A 25,633-nucleotide genomic window follows, 5' to 3' on the forward strand; every position below is an offset into this window, starting at 1 on the left:
CTGGACTTCGCTTAAGCCCCCAGTTCTCCTACCGCAGAGGCCCCCACCTAGGGCTGCGCCAGTGCCGTGGAGTCGCTGGGCGGCGGGTTTTGGCGTCGCTAGACTGGGCTGTCTTGGCAGCTAAGGCGACATCCCGAGCGTCCCGGGGCCACCCCGCTCTCCAGGGCCCGCCATCCTGGAAAAGAAAGACGAACTACATTACCCAGCAGGCCTCTCGCCGCCCTCTTTCCTTTCAAGTCTTTGCACGTGGCCGGAGGGGAGGGCGGGGCCTGGACGTCACTCTCCTACATTCTCTTTCCCTGTGTCAGATCAGGGATCATTTTTTTTCCTTCCTCTACTCCCTCCCCCCTGCCCGCCCCTCCCTCCCTGTTTCCCTTCCCTCCCTCCCTCCCCTCTCTGCTGGGTCTGTGCGCCGGGGTGCCGGATCCCCTCCGCAGCTGGGACGCTCCGAACTCGAGGCAGTAGTCGGCTCCCCCGAGCCTCGTCCCTCCCTTCCCCTTCCCTGCCCCCTTCCCCCACCCCCGACTCGGGCTTGGCGCGGCGGCCAGAGGAACCCCGAGGTGAGCATCCCCTCGCCCGCCCTCCTCTTCTAGTCATCTCAGCTTGCTGATCGATTCGGGGACCCGGGAGGAGGGCTGCGTGACGTGCGCGTGCTTACAGATAAATCCGGGAAAACCGCCCCAAATAATCAGCCCCCTTCCCCCTCCCTGCGCCTGGGCCAGCGGGGTGTCCGCACCCATCCACCATCCCCTCCTCCCCCTCGGTGGGGAACTGCACTCCACTGTCTCGCCCCCTCCCTGGGTTTGTCCCATTGCCTGCCAGGTTCTACGCCCCGCGGGGTGCCGTGGCCCTGGAGCTCCCGCGCCAAGGGGGGCTCTTGGGGGGCGCCCGGCTGGAGCCCGACTCGCTTTGGAGCTGCGCGGTGTAGCCGCTGTCATGTGCCGGGTTCCGACCCGGGGGGAGGAAGGGAGCGAGCGCGATTCCTCTCCCTTTTGTTTTGAAGCCCGCATTTGCTGCGTCGAGCAGTTGGTTTAGTACCAGCCAAACTTGCAGCTGTTCAGACCTCGCTCCGCCGAGGTAGGGAGCGCGTTTCGGGGTGGCGTCTCGGGGCCGGGGGCTGCGGCACTCGGGTCTGCAGGAGGGACCCCGAGAGTGTGTCTCCACGCCGCCCCTCCCTCCCCTGGTGATTGTGTCTGTGGCAGCGGGCGTGTGTGAGTGTGCGCGCCCGTCCCCGCGGGCTCGGGGATGTCTGTGGATGGCTGTCGTCTAGACAGGGCGCAGCCCCCTCCCTGCGTCCCCGGTGAGCCCGCGGGCCGCGGGGGGAGCGGGGGATGGGAGCAGAGGAAGAAACAAATCGGTGGACCCGTGGCGGTCTCCGCTTTGGTCACTCCCAACCGTTGTGGTTCTGTTGGCGTTTTTATTATTCCTGTCGCCGCGGCGCAATCGGGCCTGGGGAATAGATAAGCCGGGAGGAGCGGGGTTCACTTGACAGGCTCTGAAAAGCCACCTCAGGGTGGCGAGTGACCCGAGCGGCCGTGGGGTGGACTCCGGCTCGGGTTCATCAGGACAACAAGCAGGTAACTGTCCCGGGCGCCGGTCGTGGGGATGAGCGGGCGGGCGGGGGACTGGGGGCGTTGGCTTGGGCTGCGGCGAAGGTCTGGGGCCTCGGAGGGCCGCGTGCCGGTGCCTGGATGTGGCCGGAGGGGGCGTCCGGGACACTGCGCGCCTGAGCCGAGTGTATTTCTCTATTGATGGCAAAAGACCATCCGGAGGGAGGCGGTCCGAGCCTCTTATCTGGGCGGCGTTGGCTCTGTTCGGTTCCGCGAGTTTGCAGGGCTGGGGCTAGGGGGTGTGAGCGGGGCCGGCTGTGTGGCGTGTAGAAGGGAGAGCTGGCTGGCGGCTCCGCGTGCGTCCCCACCCCGAGGAGTGAGGCTTCGCCTCCCCCGCCTGGCTGTTTGTGTGTACACACGGCTCCGGTGTGTGTGAGGTGGCGGCGGGCGGGGACCGCAGACAGCGGCGTAGTGGGGACGCGCGTGGGTCCCGATCCCCCGCGCGACCCGTCCCTCCAGGCCTCCGGCTTCCTAGTCGGGGTCGAGTGTCCCCGCGCGCGTGCGCCCGAGTTACTTGGAGAGGGGACCGTGCGGCTGTGAGCCGGGAAGACCTTCGTGTCGCGTGTGTTGGTCCTCAGTGCAGGAGTCCAGTCCCGCTGTGCGGCGGGAGTCACGCGGCCCCTCTCTCCGCGTCCGCGACGCCCCCTGACCCGACAGATTGGGAGTCCACCCTGCGGCGCGGGGGGTGCTGGTTTGGCTGCGCCGCCCCCGGTCCACGCTGTGGTGACCCCGCACCGAGGCGTTCCGTGGGTGTGCGTGGCCGCGCTCGCCCCCGCTGGCTTCGCAGACCCGGGGGAGAACCAGCGGCGGCCTCCCCAGGCCCCACTCTTCAGTCTGGGGACAGTGGGAGCCCAAGGCGGCCCGGCAGCCCCAGCGCGCCCCAGCCCTCCCGGCGCAGTGTCTCTGTGGCCCGGGGATTATCTCCCAGGCCAAGAGCCCGCGCGGCCAGGGAGGAAGCCGCAGGAGCCGCCGGCCGCTGAAGGCTCCGCAGGGCGAAAGTGACACAGCGCTAGCGAGCGCCGCCGCTGCCGGTCCCGGCCGGGGCCGAGAGGAAGGAGCCGCCCAGAGCGCGGGGAGGGGCCGCTGGCTGTCGGTTCCCAGTTCCTCGTGCCCAGGGCCAGGTCTAGGCTAAAACCTCAGGAATCCAGGCTCCTAGAGGACTCCAGCTGCGCGAGGAAATGGCCTGGCTTGCAAGAAAACCCATTATACGGGAGCAGAATGCGCTGAACAGACGCTAGAAGATGGCCAGGACACGCTCGGGTTGTCTGGGGAAACTCTCTTCGAGTGTTTGACACAGGATTCGATTTACACACAGGTCACCTCATCTGTGTCAAGTACCTGTCCTGGATAATGGATGCTCAGAGGCGGTAATTTTGTAACACATTCTAGGGTACAATGTGTCATCAGTGATTAACAGGTTGCTGGAATAATAATATGTCTGTATGACCTTACAGGGCAGGGTTTGTTCCCCCCCCCCCACCAGATATCATAGCATTTATTAAGAGGGTCCCGTGAGGTAGGAGAGTATTAGTCCCATTTTACAGATGAACACACTGAGGCTCCAAAAGTAATGTAGGTTTCATAAGGCTTCTCGGTGGGGGAAGGGCCACATTCCCCCTTTTCTCAGCTTATGGCATTTAACTAACAGTGGCCACTTTTTTTTTTTTTTAGTATGGATTCTTGACACCTCAGAAAAAACTGAAGCTAAGAAACAGAGTATATTATGCTGACATGTATTCTTTCTTAAAACACTCTTGATTTGCTAATCATTCCTAATGAGAGCAGCCACTAAAGAACAGAAGTCTGCATTACCGTTATTACTACTCATTTAATATTTTGCTGTTGATGAATGGATAGATAGCAGCTGTGATACATCCAGTATCTGCCAGAATCATACCAGCATGTAATAAATGCATGTGGTATGTCTGTTCATGTAACACCTGTTCATACAGTTGTGTTCGCTAAGCCTTTTTTTTTTTTCTGAGATGGAGTCTCACTCTGTCACCCAGACTGGAGTACAGTGGTGCGATCTCAGCTCACTGCAACCCCTACTTCCCTGGTTCAAGGGTTTCTCCTGCTTCGGTCTCCTGAGTGCGGACCACCACGCCCACCTAATTTTGTATTTTTAGTAGAGGCGGGGTTTCACCATGTAGGCCAGGATGGTCTTGATCTCTTGACCACGTGATCCGCCCACTTTGGCTTCCCAAAGTGTTAGGATTACAGACATGAGCCACTGCACTCTGCCTGTCATTGAGTCTTTATTGAATTCAAGGAGCAAAGAACTTATACATGCCTGCATGGATTTCTCAGAGTTCATGCATGTCAAGGTTGTCAAACAGCCTGCAGGGTTATTAAGTTTAGCGACCTAATCAACTAATTCACCGTTCACTCACAGATATGTATTGGGCACCTACATGTTTGTGTATCTAGAAGGGCATACGAAGAAAATTTAGTAAATGTTAATTAAGTCCAGCAAATGTTTATGAAGCACTAACCTCACTTAGGCCAGATACTCTGCTGTGTTTAGGGCACACAAAGATAGTAGAGCAGAAATAGTTGAGGGAACAAATCATAAATATTTTAGAGCAGTCACCCTGGAACTTAGTCAGTTTCACATATGTTGGTTTCAAGGGGCCCATAATGCCAGCTCTTATTCTAGAGCAAATGCCGAAGGAAACGATGGGAAAACACCTTAATGACCCTTGTTACCTTAAACTTCAGGCTGCTTGGAACCTTCCCAGAAGGCCCAGATGTATGCTCTTCTGTGGAAGTTAGGCAGCTGATGGAAATTATCCTGAAGCCAACCAACAGGTTTCTGGCGACATGGAGCTAAAGATATGTTCTCTATGGTCCTGCCCAGCTCAGATGTGCTGTGACTCAGGAAGAGGCTGTGACTTTGGTCAAGGTCTCACTCTGGCCCTGCCTGGGTGTGGGAGTTTCTGCCTTACAGATCTGTGTAGATGTGTTAATACAAGTCTGCTTTTTATCTAATTGCAAACTCACTGTGTGGTCCCAGATATTGACCTCTAGTTTTATTTCAGTTTTGGGCTCGATTGTCCTTGTTTTAAGGTTATGTTGTTTGCAGTTCAGGTCATGAAGGAGGAGGCAGGAGGTGGGTGGGTAGTTACGATGGAGAGAGAATCCTGAGCACAGAGAGAACAGGAGGTACAAACACACAGGCAAATTGCAGTTTCTGAGAATTCTCCACAGTGGTGGCATTTCTGCATAACTTACCTGATAATGTGGCAGCCCCATTTGATGTCCTTGGGATGGCAGGGGGAGGGTCATCTACCTCGGCCTTACTGCTGATTCACTGGCACCCTGAACTCAGCTGCTTCCTTTCAGGTTTGAATTTTCCTTTGCCCCCTGCCTCCTGCTGCATGCGGTTTAATTTAGAATCTTGCTGTAAAGGTGGCCTTCTCCCTGTGCTAGCACCGTGCTGTCAGCATCTGCCTCTGATTTTGGAATTAAGGCCAGAGCTGTGGTTCACGATGGTGTGAGAACAGACAATCCTTGGGTCCCTGGCACCTAGAGTTGGGGAGGACTTTGCAGATCATCTAACCTTCACATGAAAACCTAAATGCCTCGGGAAGCGATGACTGGCCCAAGGTCATGGCGAGCCCTTAGCAGAGTGGGTAAAAAATCCTGGAGTCTGACATTTCATCCAATCTTCTATGTACCATGATGCTTTCTGGAAAAAAAGTTGGGTTCTTACTTCCCCAAGAGTGAGAACTCTCTATCTTCTCTTTTGTCTTCTGATTCTGGGAAGAGCTCTGAAATTCATTTTTTTGTCTTGACTTTTCTTTCCTTTACAGCTTATGATCATCTTTGGCATTCATGAGCCAATGAGGGTCTGCATGAGGAAATGGGAGAGATGGCAGTGGGCGGGTGGGTGGGGGGGGGGTCCTTGGTGTCTTCCAGTGCTCTTAAGTTTGGTCTATGGCTTTCTGTCCCTGAGGCAGTGTCCACAGGAATCTTCTAGAAGTGTTTGCAAAGCTGGGATGCATGTGTACTTTTGTAGGAAGTGGTCTACAGATTTCATTTGCTTCTCAACTGACTCAAGTAAGAAGAAAACTACTGGTGGGAGAAGGACAGAAATGTTGGATAGTGGTTGGTTGACACTGGGGACCATTTTAATACCCTGCACTCGATTTGGCTTTACAGTTTGCAAAGTATTTCACACAAATTATCCCATCTGCCTTTAATTTATTTTCAGTTATTTATTTATTTATTTCTTGAGATGGAATCTCTCCTGTTTCCCAGGCTGGAGTGCAATGGCGTGATCTCGGCTCACTGCAACCTCCACCTCCCGGGTTCAAGCAATTCTCCTGCCTCAGCCTCCCAAGTAGCTGGGACTACAGGCACACTCCACCACACCCAGCTAAGTTTTGTATTTTTAGTAGAGACAGGGTTTCACCATGTTGGCCAAGATGGTCTCGATCTCTTGACCTCGTGATCCACCTGCCTTGGCCTTCCAAAGTGCTGGGATTACAAGTGTGAGCCACTGTACCTGGCCCATCTGACTTTTATAATAGGCGGTTATCATTATCAGCCTGTGAGAGAGTTGTTGTTAGACGCATTTTGCAGAGGAGGAAACTGAGCCTTCGTGGTTAGTGGCATGCCCCAGTCACAAGTAAGCAGGAGAGCGGGGACGTGAACCCTGACTTCAGACTTCGGGTCCAGTGTTTGGGGCTCAGGTGGCTTGTTGTCTGACAGCATCATGATGAACAGAAAGCCTTGAACTTTCCAGAGCTTCTTAATGCCTACTGTTGACTCATATTCAGCCATAGAACCAGACCCAAATGCTCACTTACCCAAGGGGTAGAGGAGATAAAGTATGGGAGATAGTTACCATGGCAGCGATCTGTAGAGTGGAGCCAGTTTGAGATGGTTTCATGGATGAGTTGAATTTGGAAGTAGGCCTGGGTCATGGTGGAGGAGGTTTTAGGCTGGGGCAATGGCCCAAAAATGGAGAGGGGGAAACTGGGTGCTTGGGGAGGGTAGAGCAGATCTAAGAGGTTTACTTGATCATCCTGTAGTCGGTGCGAGCTCAGTAGTTGTTGGGCTCTGTCTCTATGCCTGTCTCTGGGGCTATGACAGTGAATAGGTACAGCCCTCTGACTTCAAGCAGCCCACTTTCTAGTGGGAGAGACAGAGGCATAAATGGTTCTGTTCAATGTGGTGTGGAGAGTGCAGGTGGAGAGAAGACCAAGGCCCTTACAGCAGCACAGACAAGGGGCAGCTACCTGCTCCAGCCTCAGATGTCAGGGAGTGTTTGCTAAGGGAGACAGCTCAGGAGCTGAATCTTAATGGATGAAAAGGAACTGGCCAGGAAAGGAGATGGGAGAAGGGCATTCAGGGAGAAGGCATGGTATGGGCAGGGCTGCCTTGGTGTAGGAAGGAACCGCAAGCGGAGAGGTCAAATGCAAGGGCAGAGAGGTAGACAGCACTCAGAGTGGAGGAGCTTTGTGAGCTTGGCTTCAGACCTTGGCTTTTAGCCTGCAGGTAAGGCATAGAGGAAGGGCTTTAGCAGAGAGGTGTGCAGCCATGGATGGGAAGGGAACAGGACTGGGAGCTGGGCAGCCATGGGGCTGGTGAGGCAGTAACGTGTTCCATATGGCATCCAGGACTCAGGGGATGAGACCTGGAACGAGGGCCATACATCTAAGGATGGACTGAAGGTCATACACTAAAAATAGTTGGGAGTGAAATCTGCAGTGATTACTTAGACTTGGGGGATAAGGGAGTCATCTCAGCAGCTCCCAGGTTTGTGGCCTCACTGATTGGGTGAATGGCAGCTCTTAACTCAGGTGCAAACTTCTGGTTGCTGGAGCAGGGTCTGCTGCGGTTGAGGTGGGAGGGAAGATCGTGGTGAGTTCAGTGCTCCAGGTATTGAATTGGAATTGCTGGTAAGATAGTTGGGTGGCGCTGCCTTATAGACAATGCACTGGGCAAGGTAGAGGCCGCAGAAGTGTGGGCCCGAGTTGAGCCCTGGGAGTGGCGACGTGTTAGCCACTGAGCATGACCGCGGTGGGGGCTGCTGGAGACAATGAGAGCAGACCTCTTCCTCCCATTGTCAGAGAATCCTTTGTCATGCTGGCCGCTGTCATCAGGAAAGCCAGGCGGGGATGCTGTGTCATGCTAGAGGCCCAGCTGGCAGAATCCGGAGACAGCCAAGAGCGTGTTTCAGCTGGAAGCATTTGAGTGAGTTAGAGGAGAGGCATTTCGGTTTTTAACATCCACGGCGAGCAGAGCCCTGTTCCAGCCCCGTGGAGTGTACAGAGTGGGGAAGCCCTAGAGCCTCCTTCCAGGAGCAGGTAGTTTTGTTGGGGCGAGAAGACACGAACATACCAAGCCACCGAAAAGCTGTAACAACCCCGGCAAAGAGTGGAATGCAAATTAACTAGGAGTGTTGCGATCCCTCTGTTCCTGCCATACTTCATTTTTATAGAACTGATGTGTTTTAGGCAGAGGTCCAGTCTTTGCATGTTTGAATTCTCAGAACTGACAATAGTGCCTGGCACGTCATGAGTCAGTCTACGAGTGTGAATCTGCAGGGATGTGTCCAGAGTTAGTTGTCTGGGATGGGAGGTCAGCCAGGGAAGGTTTCCATAAGCAAGTCCAAAGGGGGCATCCCAAGACCGATTTAGAATACTTTTAGTACCACAGTGGAGTGAAAAATCTTGAAAACCTTCCAATGACACAGCACCTAAAAATGCTGTATAAGCTGTAGCTAGCATCATTTCAAAGAAGAGCTAAGCTCATGGAATGTAAGGGAAATCCCCAGGGATCTCAAAGGTGTGTGGAGGGTGAACTACAGCTGAGGCTCATCTAGTCCTGGGGGTTGGGAGAGGTGTTGAGGGGTAGTTCCTGGTCTCAAAGCCCACGGGGCTGAGTCCTGACTATACCTCCTCCAGGACTGGAGATGATACCAGGAATCGAGAGCCCTGCCTAAACCAGGACCTGGCAAAAGTTTGCATGCTGGGAGAAAGGACGGACTAGACACCAGCCCATCCACATGGAGGATGGAAATTGGCCATGCTGCCTTTTGTCTTGACCTGGATATGAGGTGGAGAAAAACCTTCCCTAGAATGTGAGACCTCAGGCCTGCTAGAAATTTGAATGTCCACCAAACATGTGGTCCGGGAGGCCCTCAAGAGAGAAATTAGCATGTCAGAGACACTGGCTTGGGGGCCAGTGTCTTCCTGACTGTGGGCTCTAGGGCATCGGGGCCTAGGGAGAGGCTGGGGCTCTTTGCCCTTTGCTGACTTAAATCTCCACCGCGGGAGATGCTTTGCAATTAGGGCAGGGTAAGTGAGTGAGGAGAGAGAAGAGAAAGGGTAGAGGCGCCCCTCGGTGGGAACCTTTTAAACGGGCCTTGGACACAGCTGCACAACTGGGGAGGCATGTGCCGGATGGCAGAGAAGGACAGTTCCGCCCAGGGCTTAGTCTCTTAGGAAAAAACTGCAGATGAGCCCTGTCTAAGAAACCGAGAACATTCTCCCTGCTGCATACTCAGGTCAGGTTCTTACAGATGAGACTGCTTTCCAGCGCCCCCTTAAGGGTGCCCTGTGTAGATTGCAGTTGTTACTGATCCTCTAGATCGGGCACTACATTGTCTTCCCATGCCCAGAGTCTTTAGTTCCTACAGTTTCAAACTTGGGAGACATCTTAGAGGTCACCTGGGCAGCCCTCCACCTGGTGTGGGAATCCCGACTGCAGCAGCGCTTGGCTCTAATGTGCTACTTGTGGCTGGGAGTTTATTACCTCAGACGCAGCACCTTCCCTTATGTGATAGCTGGAAAGGCCTTGCACTGAGCTCCAGCCACCATCCTGGCTGGCCATTGTCACCCATCGCCCCTGCAGCTGTTGTGAGAGATGGTTTCTAGACCTTTCACCATCCTGCTTGCTTTTGCTAGAAGGACCTCCACTTGTCAAGCTGAGATTCTGTGAGAATCCAGCCAACTCTGTCCTAACTTACTTCACACAGAGGCAGCTTTTGAAGATAGATGTGAGAGTAGCTGAGCCGGCTGCATAGGCGCAGTCTGTGATGGGGGAGTTCTGAGAAGCTTTGGCTCAGTGCTTTTCAGATGATCATGAGTGAGGCAGCAGCACCTGCTACAAGTTCCTTCCTCCAATGCCCAGAATACATTTCAGCTTATAAATTAGTGACTTGGGAATCCCATGCAGGGAGCCTCGTGGAATTTATTGAGTGCAGGGAGTTTATTGAGTGCCTATTAAATGTCAGGCACAGTGCTGGGCGCTCTCTGTGTGCCTCGCTAAATGAAAATAACTTCTCCGAGGGAGACAGACAGAAAGGCAGAGACATAGTAACGCCTAGCTGTAGTTGTGACAATTGAGCCCTGAAGAGATTCAGAAAGAATGTGTGTGGGTCCATCAGAGTGGGTGGAGCTGACACATTGCCATGTTGTTCCCTTATAGGGCCTGCCCCTGGGGCAGGCCACATCATGATCTCACCATTAGCTCGGAACCCCCAGGCCCGTGCCACACTCTTGGGGCATTTGCTGAGATACTTACAGGTTCGAACCATGAGATCAAGAAAGTGACCTGCTAGAGAATTCACATCTTGGTGTGTCACCCAACAGGCTGGTGTCTACAAGCGAAGTATTTTTTACAGCATGCAGTTTATCTGTCTCTGGTATCTACCTACAGTGCCCTGGGCACTCTCAGGAAGCAAAAAGGCTTTCTGCTCCTCCATCTCCTTGCGTCTGCAGCATGCTTGGCATCTGTGTGGGTCACATATTCAGCAGATTGAGTAATGAAGAGCATGTGTTGCCTTTGCAGTGAGGTTGCATCAGACAGCTGGATGTGCCTGGACGTGCTCTGCCACTTGCATGAAGGACCCTGTGCGGACCAGGCCAATGGTGAGGGTCAGGGATTCCGAGAAAGCACCCAGTTTCTCCTCTTCTCCCTCAAACAGTTGTTTCTTCTGCCCACATTCTATTGATTTGCCTTAATCCTTTTAGCTTACCACTCTTACTCTTAACCTTTGCTTCAGTTTAGTGGGCACGTATGAAGTATCTGGGCGGGTCAGGCTCTAGGAGTGAGGTGAGATGAATTGGTGTGAGCCTGGCAGGGTCCTGGCTGCCCATCTTGCTGGGGAAGACAGAATAGCCTCGTGACAGTGTAATGTGGTAAATATGGGGTCAGGAGAATGAAAAGTGTGTCTAGGCAGCCAGAAGTAGGATGACTGTGAATTTTTTTTCAACTGGATAATCATGCTGAGACACATATGTAAACTGAGGTTGTCCTGGACAGGTGAAGGCTTATGGACACATGGGTCTGGGAGGGCATAGGCATGTGGGTCACACCTGACGCTGTTATCAGACACTGTTATCCATCATTTATACTGCAGGGTGCACATGGGGTGATGGGGGAGGTGCTCGTGCATAAGAGGGATTGGCAGCTGTTTCCTCGCTTTGCTCAGAGGATGAAGGGGAAAGCATTATCTGTGGGGACTGGGCTGGGAATTGAGATGGGGCTCAGTTTACAGCCACAGGGTTCTGTCTGCTATCTCACCATGATCTCAGTTTTGGGATTGGGGTGGAAGTATGGAGAGGTGAAAACCATCTGGCTTGTGGGATGTTATTGGCTGCAGGTAAAAGAATAGTGTACTAGCAATGGCTTTAAAAACAAAGTGTTTCAACTCAGCCAGAAGTCTAAAGGTAGGAGCTCTAGGATTGGTTCATTCAGGGAGTCAGCGATAATTTCAAGTACTGTGTCTAACCTTCTAGGCTGCCATCTTTAGCACATTGGCTTTTGTTCTCAGGCCTGTCCCCTTATGGTCATAGCATGGCTGCCACTGCTCCGGGCATCGTGTTCTCACATAACTGCATCCAAAGGTAGGCGGGAAGGTTAGGTTCTCCTTGTCTGTCTGAATTTGTCAGGAAGGGAAGCCTTTCCCAGAAATCTGCTGGAGATTTTATCAAGTCTCTTTGAAGAGAAACGAGTCAGTGCCGATGCCTTAGTCTCAGTGGAGGATGAGAAAGCAAGTCTCTGGTGGTTTCCACTTCATCTAGAGCAAGAGGCAAGCTCTATTTGCAAGGAAGTGGGGAAGGGAGCAATGGTTGGATAAGCAAAGATGAACATTTGCTTCACCAAGTTTCAACATGCTTTTATTTATTTGGGGGGAGTTAGCGAATTAGCTTTATTTAAGTATAGTTTTTTAAATATCTCAATATATTTTGTTTTTTTTTTTAAATACCAACCCTGGTTCTGGCAACCACCAATCTTCTTTCCTGCTTTCTATCACTATAGGTTTGCCATTTCTAGTCATTCTTACTTCTTAAGCCACAGCTGATGCTGGGACGTAGGACCCCAGGTCTTCTATGGATGCCTTTTTAGCTATTACAGCTTCCCAAACATGGGTTCTGTGGTCCATCCTCCCGGCAGCTCCTCCACTTTCCTGACACTGGAAAGGGGCCAGATGGAGAACCCCAGTAAGCAGAATTGTCCAGAGGGAGGGAGCATATGTTACTGGTGGCATTGTTACTCAGGGCATTTATATGTTACTGGTGGCCTGAGCAGAGGACTGGAGAGGCCTGAGGGCCTGAGGCTCTGGTAGGTTAGTATTGGACGGCGGTCACCTGTGCAGGCAGCTGCAGGATTGAGAGAGGAGCTGCTGCTCAGCTGTGGCCTGCACACTCTACAGAATGAGTTCCGTTGCTCATGCCGATTGGGAAGTCTGGCCCCAGGGAATGCAGGGCATGGAAAGATGGTGGTGGATGCCACCTTCCCCTGCCCAAACCACTGTCCCCTCTCTACACACACATACAAACAGCCCAGGCCGTGAGACTGACCATGCAAGCAAGGGGCAAACCTGTCCCCTCTGAGCTCCTCTACACTCTGCTTAGGGTGTCATTTTGTCTTTCTCCTCTCCCCACAGCCTTGGTCTGTGGGTTGCTAGAGCACTAAGCACTTCTCATCACTCCCTACCTCCGTATCATTCCTTGGACACTTGCCTATCTGTCCTCTGGGATCGTGAGCACCTTGATACTGTCCTCGGAGTCATTGGGGCATTTTCTATAAAGCTAGGGTGTTGCCGGCCACAGGATCCATGCTTCATGGGAAAAACGGTATTTTTAAGGCAACATGCATTTGTTAGAAAGGGACTTGTTCATTTGGTTATCTGTCCAGATTCCAAACCAGTTCAGCATGGCTCTGCACAGTGCCCTGGACGAGGACTTAGGGATCTCTCCATGTTTTCCTCCTTGAAAGGAAGAAAGGTGATCAACTGTGCTGTTCTGGGCTGAACTGTGCCCTCTCAAAATTCATATGCTGAAGTCCTAACTCCGGCACCTCAAAATGGGATTGTATTTGGTGGCCGGGCCTTTAAAGAGGTAATTAAGGTAAAATAAGATCATGAGAGTGGGCCCTAATCTAGTATGACTGGTGTCCTTAAAACAAGAGGAGGACACAGATGAGACGCAGATGGGGTCAACAATGTGAGGACACAGTGAAAAGGCGGCCATCTGCAAGTTGAGAAGGGAGGCCTTGGAAGAAGCCAACCCTGCCGACACCTTGATCTTGGACTTCCAGGCTCCAGAATAAATACACTTATGCTGATGAAGCCACCCAGTCTGTGGTGGCCCGTTATGGCAGCCCTAGCAAATGAATGCAGATCCTCCCCTACAGCTTGCAGAGGGAATGTGGCCCTGCTCACACCTTGGTTTTGGACTTCTAACCTCCAGAATTATGAGGTCATACATTTCTGTGGCTTTCAGCCACCCGATTGTGGTCCTCTGTGATGGCAGCCGTGGATACTAATACACGTGCATTGTGTGTTATGCCTGTGAATAGGACTTCACCCCCTGAGTGTATTTCACCTTCCAGGTGAGTGTAGTCATTATTATACTCTTTTGCAGATACACCTGAAGAGTTAGGATTCCCCCTGAGGTCACACAGGGAAGCAGGCCACAAACCCAGGCCTACGTGGACTCTGGCCTGCGAGCTGCTGCATTTGGGCAGTGGGGAGATGTCTGTAAATGCAGGATTGAACAGGTGGTCTTTCTTCTGAAACCCTGGGCGATCCAATAATAACTTTCAAAGGCTAACAGTTGTTAAGTTTTGCAGTGTCATAGTGAGCACTTTGCATATGCTGTCTTGATTAGCCATTACAGCTTCTGTTTCATAGATGAGAAAATGAGGGCACAGAGAGGGTGTCTTAGTCTATTTGGCTGCTATAGCAAAATACCATAGATTGGGTAGTTTGTGAACAGCAGAAACTTATTTCTTGGGGTAGGAAGTTCAAGATCAAGGTGCCAGCAGATTCAGTGTTTGGTAAAGGCCCACGTTTTCATAGATGGCAACTTCTTACCACTTCTTTTCATAGTGGAAGGGGTGAGGGGTGTCCTTTATGAGGACACTAATCTCATTCATGAGGCTCTGCCCTCATGACCTAATTGCCTCCCAAAGGCCCCAACTCCTAATAGCATCGAGTCAGTGGTTAGGTTTATAACTTAGGAATTTTTGGAGGATACAATCATTCAGACCATAGTGGAGGTTAAGTGTTTTACCCCAGGCCACACAGCTAAGAAGTGGCATAGCCAGTTTTGCTCAAGGCTTGCCTGACTGTTGCACACAGGGATTGGCAGGTTTCAGGTTCCGCTGTGGTCCCCTGATGTTCTGAAAAGGTCCCTGGCCTTAGCTTGGCCACTTGTGATCTGGACACTCTAGGAAGTCACTTCACATCTGGGTGTTTTGTCCCCGGTGACCTCAGGGCTTGGACAAGATAATACTAAAGTCTCTGATCCTCTCCTTCAGAGCTTCCCAGTGCCCCTCCTTCTATAATACAGGGATTACATCCTCAGAGGGAGAATCCCCGAGATGTTTTTGGCATTTGCCTACACCTGAGGGAACAGTTGCACACCTGCCTGATACAGCCAGTTGAGACTGTGGTTTGGCCATTCATTCCTTCCCTATAAAATTCTTTCAACAAGGTACAAATTATCCCCACTTTGTGCCAGGTTTGTTCTAGGCTTTTTGATGGTGTGAGTGATGTGGGAAAAGGCTTGCTGGTGAAGTGACGTCCACGTGTTTTCCTCCTCTCAGTGAAACAGAAACATGGTTGCCTACGGCCTCATTAGCACCAGAGAGAAGCCAGCCACAGGTGTAGCAAGCCTCAGAGGTCCAAGTTGAGTCAAAGACCTCTGTGTCTTTCCCTCCATCCTGTTTCCCTTTGCCTTTAAGCCCAGGTGGCTGGCAGGTGAGGGTGAGGAGCGGGTGATTGCACACTGAAACCCGGGCAGTCAGAACAAGGATTATAAGCCTGCAGCCGCCCAGCTCCTGGCTCATCCCACGAGGCTTTCGCGATCTTACTCACCTCATAAGAAAAGTTTACTTAATGTATCTGTCATCGATTTTAGAACTAGAAAAGAGGTTGAGTGACTTTCAAAGTTCTGGTTCTCTGTGGCCCGCTCATGACCTCAGAGCTCCAGACTCCCAAGCTCTCTGACTCCAGTGTTTGGGTGGGCGAGAAGAGGCCTGCAGATGGTAGTGAGTGAAGAGGCTGTGCACACCTGACTGCTGGGGGGCATGGAGTGGGGGGGTGACTGTCTGCCAGTGTGACCAGCTAAGTTGTCTTCTCATTTCTTGCTGTTGTTGGTGCCACCAGGGGTCCTTACTCACTTCGTTGTTGTGAGGTGGCCAGGGAGCTGTCAGGGCTAATGCCCTTCTTTCAACAGGGACATTTGAGCAAGGAAAACCAGTGACTTGGCCAAGGTCGCATACCAGGCTTGCCAGTGAGAAGACAAACTGAGGACTGGTTCTCTGAACTGTGCCCTCTTGGCTCTCTAGCTTGAACTGTGTGGAAATTTCTGGATTCCTGTGTCTCCTCCCAGGCTGAGGCAGGCACTGCCGTGGAACCACCATTCATTGTGTTTGCCCAGTCCGCTGCAGTGGAGAGGTTCTGCCTTTTTAGGGTGGTAGGGATAGGACTGGAAGCCCCCTGAAGGCAGGATCCAGGAGGGAGGAGCAGCATCATGCTCTGCTGGGCTGGGAACGTGGCCCTTTCCCAACTTCTCATCTCTGTCAGCCTTACACCAGCTTTTTGCAGAGATAGAATCTTCCAGGTTTTCTGAGAATGGCCTGAGGGCCTCTGGGGCTCTCCTTCCCACTTCAGTCTGGGAGATGGGAGATCTAATTGACCTAATCACAGATCTGAAAGCCCAGAAGGACCTGAGAGGCTTGGCCTCCTACAGGCACCTGCCTTGTAGCCTCACGGGAATTTGCAGCCCAGGCCATTACTTGGCAGCCTGGGCCTAAAGATGTTTTCTTAGACCAAGGTGCGCCTCCTGGTAGCCCTGCTGCGATCTCAGCAACATGCCCCATTCTCCTTCTGGGGTGACTAAATATTTAGAGTGCCTCGTCTTCTTTTGGAGGTAAGCTCTCTTCCGTTAAGGTTTCTCTGGACATGGTGTCCCAACCTCCCCTAGATTCCCTTCTCTGTACATCTCTTATCAATGCACCTCCTAAAATGGGGACACAGAATGGAATCCAACATTCAAGGTGTGACCTGAGTGGTGTAGGAATCATGCTTCTGTCACCTCCCTCCATCTGGACACTATACTTCTGTCAATGTAGCCCATGATTGTGTAATCTTTCTTCAGGGGCAGCTTCTAGATATGGGGATTCCCATTCCTTCATAGCTCCTGCCAAAATAATGTGTGGCAAAGATCTGTTTCCCCAGCCTGGACTCTTCACAGCCCTGATGAGTAGCGCAAGGCCACTTTATCTGAGTCCCCTTTGAGTGGCCCAGGAAGCTAAGGTCAGGGCTGTTCAGAAGCTGGTGAGATTATTGAGGGCTTTTCCGCCTTTGAAGAGGAAGACTGGAGTTTTCTGCCCAAAGTGACTGTCATGAGAACTGGGGTAGATGGGCTTCTAGACCCAGGGATGGTTCAGGCAGGCTCCTACCCCTGAAAATCTGGCCATCCACTCACCACTGGGAGCCAGCTCCTGTGTCTTAGCACTGCCACCTCCCCCTGGGCCTGCCAGCCTCTGGCTTCACCTCTTTTTGTTCAGGAAGCAGAGCCAGGGTTTGGCTTTCACCTTTGCCCAGTTGCGTAGAGACCCTGTGGATGAGCCGTGGAGGAAACTGTGTTTCAGCTGAAAACATTCTTGTGGTGTTTGCCCCGAGGGAAATCTCTTGGTATGTGTGTGTGAGACACAGGGCTCAGAGTGCGGCACTGGGGATGGGGAATAGGGGGTAAAGGAAAGGAAGAGTCAACTGTGCTCTCAGGGAGCCTTCAGCCAGCAGGAGGGAGAAACCATAAATATACTGGCTGATGAGGCACATATATCAAAAGTTTCCTTTTACCAGGAGGAGGCAGGAAGGACTTTCAGTTCCTCAAGTCGGGCCATTTCTGGAAGCATGAGGGTTTGGAGCTTGTCTTTTTGTTTCTGAACATTGAGCCTGCAGTTTTAACTCCTGGACTGCCCTTTGGTCTGTTCTGTCCTGAGCTCCCTGCACATCCGTCTGATCATGGAGGGTGGGTGTTGAGTGCTTTGCACCATCTCAGCAGCATCTCTGCCTTAGATGGAGTCTCAGCCACCCATCTGGAAGGTCAGGATGCCAAGAGGCAGGGGCATCACTGTGGAGTGGTAGCAAAGAATTCCGGTTTTGAGGCTCACCAGCTGCGGCTTCCAGGCCTGGCTCTGTGTAAAGCTCACTCCAGAATCTTAAACTCTTTGTGCCTAGGTTTCCTCACCTTGCCTCGCCTTTTGATAGTAGAGTTGGAAAGGCCCAATGCAAGGGGAGATGCTGGTCTGCTGAGGCACCCCACCCCAAGAACAGAGATGTCAGTGATTCACAGCTGCACAGAGAGCAAGCTGGAAACCCTGCAAGGAGAGCCTCAAAGTACACACTCTGGAGTGTTCAGACCTGGCTTTTACCAACTCAGCGGCTCACTGGCATTGTTTGCTTTTTGAGACAGAGTTGCCCTGTTGCCCAGGCTGGAGTGCAGTGGTAAAATCTTAGCTCACTGTATCCTCTTCCTCCTGGGTCCAAGCGATTCTCATGCTTCAGCCTCCTGAGTAGCTGAGATTACAGGTGTGTGCCACCACACCTGGCTAATTTTTGTATTTTTAGTAAGAGACGTGGTTTCACCATGTTGGCCAAGCTGGTCTCGAACTCTTGACCTCAGATGATCTGCCTGCCTCGGCCTCCCAAAGTGCTGGGATTATAAGCGTGAGCCACCGTGCCCAGCCAGCTCACCAGCATTACGACCTTAGGAGAGTAAATTTCCTAAAGCTTTGCTTCTCCAGCTATGAGATTGGCGCAATAGTGCCTACCTCATAAGGCCACTGTGAGAATAAGAACTAACGTATGTCATGCACTTAGCCCAGTGCCTGGCACGGAGCTGAGTCTCTGGAAAGGATGACCGTTCTTATGATCATAGGCAAATACAGTGTGGTCAGAAGAGTCCATCGGGGACTGAGGTGAGGAGGGCCTGTGAAAGCAGATGGGACTGCAGAGCGGGTGCGGGGTTGGGGGTGGGAGGGTGGGGGCGGGAGAGTGTGGCCTGGGGGTAGGGACAGGATATGATGAGGAAGAGGTAGAGAACTGGGGAAACAGTATCTTGAAGGCCCTCTGCAAACTTGTTTGGAGACCTGGAGATTCACAGGTGTCAGTCACCCTTGAGCTACAAAGGGGGCTGGGACTCAGGCTGTTCATGAATCATGCTGTGACCCCATTGTCCCAGCCAGAGCTTTTGGATGAGGGATAGGCATGACCAGAGCCAGGCCAAGCAGGGGCCTTCCCTGGAGTTCTTTGAATGGGAGCCGGGAGAGAAAGGTCCTTTTCTTCCTGAGGGCATGGCACAGAAGACGCCTGGCAGCTTTGGCCACATCCACTGTCCTGAGGAGAGAGCATAGCACTAACTGCTGAAGAGAAGCAGAGCTGGAAACTTAAGAGAACCACTGCTTCTGGATTTGTCTTCCTCGGGCTTGGTGCTGACTTCATTAGCTTCTGTGGTCTCTGGATGAGTCCATACAAGCTGCCATAATGAAACTCCACAGACTGGGTGGCTTAAGCAACAGACATTGATTTCTTCACAGTTCTGGAGGCTGGAAGTCCAAGATCACAGTGCTGGTCAATTCTGTTTCTGGTGAGGGCTCTCTTCCTGGCTTACTGACTGCTGCCCTCTTGCTGGGTCCCACACAGTCTCTCCTGTGTGTGTGCACATGGGAGGAGGCAGCTGTCTGGTGTCCGTTCTTAGGAGGACACCACTTCTTTCCTATTCAGGCCCCACCCTTGGGACCTCACTTAACTTTTATGACCTCCTTGAAAGCCCTGTCTCCAAACACAATTACACTGGGAATTAGGGCTTCAATATATAAATTTGGGAGGACATAATTCAGTCTGTAACACTTCTCTATTCAGTAGATTCCCCTTCTCTCTCTCTCTCTCTCTCTCTCTCTCTCTCTTTCTTTTCTCTTGTCTTTTCTTTCTTGACAGAATCTCGTTTTGTTGCCCAGGCTGGAGTACAGTGGTAAGATCTCAGCTCACCACAACCTCAGCCTCCTGGGTTCAAGTGATCCCTCCCAAGTAGCTAGGATTACAGGCACGCACCACCATGCCAGGCTAATTTTTGTATTTTTAGCAGAGACAGGGTTTCACCATTTTCGTCAGGCTGGTCTCGAACTCCTGACCTTGTGATCCGCCCACCTCTGCCTCTCAAAGAGCTGGAATTACAGGCATGAGCCACCATGCCTGGCCTTTTTTTTTTTTTCTTTTTGAGATGGAGTTTCACTCTTGTTGCCCAGGATGGAGCATATTCCCTTTCTGTGCCTTAAGGAATGGCATTCATACCACTGGTAGAGCACACGATGATTTTCAGTTGAATACTTATGAACTTATACAAAACACAAGCCATGTATTCATATACATATACATTAAAGAACAAAAACACATCTAGTACCTAGAACTTGTGATGTTTACAAGTGAAGTAAGTATTCAGTATTGCTTTGCAGGAGGCTGAGTTTAATAAAAAGTCAGAACAAGGTCAATAATAATGTTACAGTTAGTACACAGGTATGACAGAAAACTCCAAAGCAGTGAATTTTGGGTAATGTGGCATAAGCTAGTTTGGGTTGGCTTGGTGTCACTTGGCACTGGTAGAGCTTTGAATAATACATATTCAGTTTCAGCCTAAGGCTACCTCTTTTCATGTAACAAATGTGGGTTCCTAAATGTTTATTTACATGCAACCTTTATACATATGATTTTAATTCGATTCGCAAAATGTGGTCAGCACCTAAAGCCAACTGTAGTAAATATTTTTGTAAAGAATCATTTTTTATAGTATCTAGTTTATTTCAGAAGCACCTATTTGGCACATTTAGATTCTTAAACAGCAACTTGTTATCTAGGAATTTGGTTATCAGAAACTTCTCAGTTGGCACCTGAGAAACATCAGCACAGTGACGGTTGATATATGTAATTGTTCAAATGATCATCTTCGCATCAAATATGCTGCTATAGAAAGTGTTCTATCTGACATCCATTCTCCAACCAATAATAAATACACTTATCCAAAAGTTAATTAAGGGGTGCATTTGAGAGCTTAGCTCATCCTGGTAAATTCATACTGGAAAACCTGGTAAGGGTTTGAAGCTCTTTTTCAGAATCTGTAAGAGTTATGTTGTAGTAGAGATAACCGCCTGTAGCACTGGACTCAGCATTTTTAGACTAGAATATTCTCTCCCATCTTGTGAGTGATGGTGATCATCTATTTGGAATCAAAAATCAGGTTGTGTATTTGAATATTTGAAATCAGAACTTCTCCTGTTGCCTTTTATTTAGATGGGGACTCTGGAGTCTCATTCTCAAATTTCTTTATATGCTCATACAAATTTAGAAAAAGTTGGGTTTTTTTTTAACTTATAAAATTGGCCCTACCTTCAGACCATCCTGAGACTTATTTTCTCTTCCTAGTTTCCCCCAAATATCTTAGCTCCTTTATTAGTATGATAGAATGTCAAATGAGGCCTGCATTCTTACAACCCCCAATCCTAACAAACAAAAGAATATTTTCTAATGTTACCTAGGGAAGCAGATAGCTTGGTGGCCCGAGCAAATGATTAGGATTGAAGAACCTAGTTATAGGTATTCTAGTTACTGTTGGCTATGTAAAAATCTACCCAAAACTTAGTGGCTTAAACAACAATAATGCTTTGTTCTGCTCATGAGTCTGTAATTTGGGCAGGGCTCAAAAGCTACAGTTTACATCTGTCCCATGTGGCATCAGCTGGGCTGCAATCAGAGCTGGAAGATCCACTTCCAAGATGACACACTCTCATGTCTGGCAAGTTGTGCTGGCTGTTGGTTCTTCTCCATGTGGGTTTCTCCACAAGGCTGCTTGGGCTTCCTCAAAGCATGGTGGCTGGGTTCGAAAAGTGAATTCCAATGCAGAGTGGAATGATAGATATTGGAAACTATGAAAGGTGGGAGGGTGAGAGGGGGGTGAAGCTTGAAAAATGACCTATTGAGTACAGTGTTTACTCTTTGAGCATGGGTACGCTAAAAGCCCAGACTTAATCACTATGCAGTATATGCATGTAAGAAACCTGCATGTGTATCCCAGAAATAAATAAAAATAAACAAAATGAAATAATTATATATTATGACCAAGTGGAGTTTATCCCAAGAAAAAAAAAAACCCAAACCACAAAAGTGAACGTCCCAAGAAACAGGAAGCAGAAGCTGCTAATTTCTTAAGGTCTGGCCTAGAAATACCAGTTATCTGACAGTCTCTGGAGTGTCACTTCCATATACTACTGGTCAAGCAGTCACAGAGTCCAGATTCAAGAAGATGGGGACATAGACCCTACTTCTTGTTGGGAGGAATTTCAAAGAATTTGGAGGCTATGTGTTTAACCATAACAACTGGCCTCACATAAAGGGAGTATCCTTCCTTATTATTATTATTTTTTGAGACAGAATCTTGCTCTGTTGCCCAGGTTGGAGTATCATGGTGTGACCTCAGCTCACTGCAACCTCTGCCTGTTAGGCTGAAGGCATTCTCCCACCTTAGCCTCCCAAGGAGTGGGACATCAGGTGCACATCACCATACCCCACAATTTTTTTTTTTTGTATTTTTTGTAGAGACAGGATCCCACCATATTGCCCAGGCTCACAATCTCCTGAGCTCCAGTGATTCTCCTGCCTCGGCCTCCCAAAGTGCTGGGATTCCAGGCATGAGCCACTGCCCAGCCTAACCTTCCTTACTATAGACTTCCCAGAGTTTTAGATTCATCTTCTACTTGCAGTCTTTTGTGGAGGGGTAAAAAAGAAACATTTGGCCAGGCACAATGGCTCACTCCTATAATCCCAGCATTTCAGGAGGCTGAGGCGGGTGGATCACATGAGGTCAGGAGATTGAGACCAGCCTGGCCAATATGGCCAAACCTCATCTCTACTAAAAATACAAAAATTAGCCAGGCATGGTAGCACATGCTTGTAATCCCAGCTACACGGGAGGCTGAGACAGGAAATCGCTTGAACCTAGGGGGCAGAGGTTGCAGTGAGCCAAGATCATGCCATTGCATTCTAGCCTGGGTGACAGAGTCTAAAAAATAAAAGAAATGTTTATATAAAGAAAAAACTTGCTTGTATCACGTGAGCTCAGTTACAGTAAATGTTTGGCTTGAAGCCTGTTTTATATTCTAATTCTTTAAAAGTGGCTCCCCCCGGTCCTGGATGGACAGTGGTGCTTTATTTCTTCAGCCACTCCCAGACATTGCTGAGATGGGGAAGCGCAGGCTGTTGGCCTTGCGGTAAGGCAGTCTTTGGCAGCAAGGCCGTCCAGTTAGTAGCCTTCTCGGAGAAACTCCACTGTGGCAGGACCCTGTGCTGACCGCCGGGGGCTGCAGAGATGGATCAGGGGACACTCCATCCCCGTGCCCCACTTTCGGGAAGCCCGAAGTATCACTGATGGAAAGCAATGGCCTCAGTGTCACTTTTCCTCAGGGTGTCCTTGTCCCCTGGCAGAACACAGTGGGAGCGTGTCTATGTTCTGAGCGAACTGTTGACTACTTCCATTTTCCTTCCGGGGCACTTGATTTTAGAAAGTGCCCTGGCACAGGAGGGCCAAGACCTGGCTGCCAGCTGTGTCAGGTCATTTCCCCACTCTGTGTTTCTCATCTGTAAAATAGGGAATTTGGTCCAGGCCAGGGGTTGGCAAACTACAGCTTGCAGACTCAGTCCAGCCCCGTGCCTGTTTCTCTAAATGCAGTTTTACTAGAACACAGTCATGCCTGTTTCTTCACGTACATGTACGGTTGCTTTTGGCTGGTTGCAAAAAAGAACATATGGCTCACAAGGCCTAACATATTGACTGTCTGGCCGTTTACAGAAAACATTTGTTGACCCCTGATCTCACACAGTGGTTTTCAAACTTCATTTTAGCCATACTGTTTTTTTCTGGAAACAACTTCTTGTTTTTAACAATAAAAACAATTCTCATAGCACTTGGCATGTGCCTGGCACTATACCAAGTTCTTTAAAACTGCTAACTTACTTAATCCTGATGAAGACACTATGAGGTGAGCAGTAGTTTCATCACAGTTTAGAGAGGAGAAACCTGAGGCAGAGTTAACAGAGAGGTTGAGTAACTTACCTCAGGTCACACAGCTCATAAGCGGCAAAGGCAAAATTTGAATTCAGGAGTCTGGCTCTAGAGTCTGCCTTCTTACTTGCTGGCCATGCTGCCTCTTACTGGTGGCCGGATAGAAAAACTGGGTGGAGTGGGCCCCCTAATTAGATCTGATGTGTCACGGTCAGCATTGCCCGCTTGCTCACTTGCCCGTTGGCTCTTCTCTCTGCAGCCCTCCCCCAGGGACCCCCCTCCCCCGATGTGAGGGCCATCTCTGAGACCTCTGGAGGTGATAACATCTGGCAAGTTAGGCTTCTAAGCTTGGAGAGGGGACCTCAGTTTGTTTTGGTTGCTGCAAGAAGAACTGATCCTGGTTGTTGGTGGGAACTTAAGCAGGTCAAGAAATCTAGAAAGCACTGTTTTCTGAGACTGAGGACTAGACTCTTTGTTGTTGTTGTTGTTTTTTTTTTTTTTTTTTTTTTTTTTTTGAGACAAAGGCTTATACTGTTGCCTGGGCTGGAGTGCAATGGTGTGATCTTGGCTCAATGTAACCTTCGCCTCCCAGGTTCAGGAGATTCTCCTGCCTCAGCCTCCATAGTAGCTGGGATTACAGGCACATACCACAACACTTGGCTGTTTTGTTGGGTTTTTTTTTCTCTTTAGTAGAGACAGGGTTTCACCATCTTGGCCAGGCGGGTCTCAAACTCCTGACCTCGTGTGATCTGCCCACCTCAGCCTCCCAAAGTGCTGGGGGATTACAGGCATGAGCCACCGCACCCAGCCAAATAGACTCATTTTTATTGAGCATGATCATAATTATGCTCAATAAAAATTAGTGCTAGAGACCCTAGGTCCACATTTCAAAACAGTAACTGAAAGGAAGACATATTTCAATAGTCGCCATGCCCAAAACAAATATCAAAACCAGTTCGTTGGGCCAGAGTGATTTGCCTTAGACTCTAGTCATAATCTCAAAGGTGGCTTCATACACTGAATGTTACCCTCCCTGCTTCCTCCTACTAATGGCCCTACGTCAGCCTGGGGCACTTAGGAGCTTTAGCACAGCACACACCTCTTGAGGAGCTGTGAGCCTGGGGCTGCAGACTGGCCCTTTCTTAGGATCCCTCCCTGTTTGCAGATTAGAGACTTGACTGGCCCCCCTCCTCTGCCCCCACCATTCCCACAAGGGGCCCAGCCTCTTCTGCCATTGGAGATGTAAAGGGTACTAGGAGCAGGGAAGGTCAGGGTGACTCACTTTCTTGCCCATGAAAAGCTGACTTTGATCTTGGTAGTGGTTTGAAGGTGACTTTTGTATTCCTCTCTCTGGAATCTTTTTTTTTTTTTTTGAGACGGAGTTTCACTCGTTACCCAGGCTGGAGTGCAATGGCACGATCTCTGCTCACGGCAACCTCTGCCTCCTGGGTTCAGGCAATTCTCCTGCCTCAGCCTCCTGAGTAGCTGGGATCACAGGCACACGCCACCATGCCCAGCTAATTTTTTGTGTCTTTAGTAGAGACGGGGTTTCACCATTTTGACCAGGATGGTCTCGATCTCTTGACCTCGTGATCCACCCGCCTCGGCCTTTCAAAGTGCTGGGATTACAGACTTGAGCCACTCTCTCTGGAATCTTGAGAGTTTCAACAGTGGTATCTATTCAGTTTCCTTATGAGACCCCCCTGTGGCCTGCAGCTCCTCTGCCCTGTACAGAAGGGTCTCCTGTTCTAAGGTTGGTTGATTTGTTTTTTTGAGATGCAATCTCACTCGGTCGCCCAGGCTGGAGAACAGTCGGGTGACCTCAGCTCACTGCAACCTTCACCTCCTAGGTTCAAGTGATTCTCCTGCCTCAGCCTCCTGAATAGTTGGGATTACAGGTGCCTACCACCATGCCTGGCTAATTTTTATGTTTTTAGTAGAAACAAGGTTTCGCCATGTTAACCAGGCTGGTCTCAAACTCCTGACCTTAGGTCCTCTGCCCGCCTCAGCCTCTAAAGTATTGGGATTACAGGTGTGAACCATCATGCCCAGCCCTGTTCTAAGGTTTTTGCTGTCCCTGTTTTCTTCTTGGTTGGCCTGTGCATGCCTCAGTGGGATTTGAGACCCTTGAGGTTGAATGGGGTGGGCTCTTCCCAGGTGCTCCCCTCTTGCTTGGAGTCCCTGGCCCTGAACCTTGCCCCAGCCATTAGCACCAGTCCCCTACCCCCTCAAAATGCTTGAAGACTTCCTGAGAACCTGGAATCTCAATTTTGTCTTCAGTGGAGAGTTTTGATCTGGGGGAAAGGCTTTAAGGTCTTCTCATCTCTGCATGGCCACTTTCAGACCACACTTGGCTCTGCTTTGGTTTAGCCAAATTAGGATTTTTCTCATTTTCAGAAACCAGCTTTTCTGAAGGGTTCCTTCCTGGCAGCTGCATTC

General features: G+C 50.4%; 1 protein-coding gene across 32 annotated transcripts in view; it reads left to right on the forward strand.

Moving 5' to 3' along the window:
- Positions 1-398: 398 nt before the first annotated feature.
- CTIF (cap binding complex dependent translation initiation factor) overlaps positions 399-25,633 on the forward strand; it is a 322,513-nt gene continuing 297,278 nt past the window's right edge. For 19 of the 32 annotated variants that reach the window (XM_078348099.1, XM_078348094.1, XM_078348100.1 and 16 more), the window contains exon 1: positions 399-560. The gene's annotated coding sequence lies outside the window, so the exon portion shown is untranslated. Of the gene's footprint in view, positions 561-1,213; positions 1,578-2,117; positions 2,978-25,633 lie in introns of those variants that run through there. The other 13 variants (XM_078348095.1, XM_078348101.1, XM_035271004.3 and 10 more) reach the window with 3 other exon arrangements.

This window comes from Callithrix jacchus, chromosome 13, assembly GCF_049354715.1.
Source record: "Callithrix jacchus isolate 240 chromosome 13, calJac240_pri, whole genome shotgun sequence".
NCBI classification, from domain to species: Eukaryota; Metazoa; Chordata; class Mammalia; order Primates; family Cebidae; genus Callithrix; species Callithrix jacchus.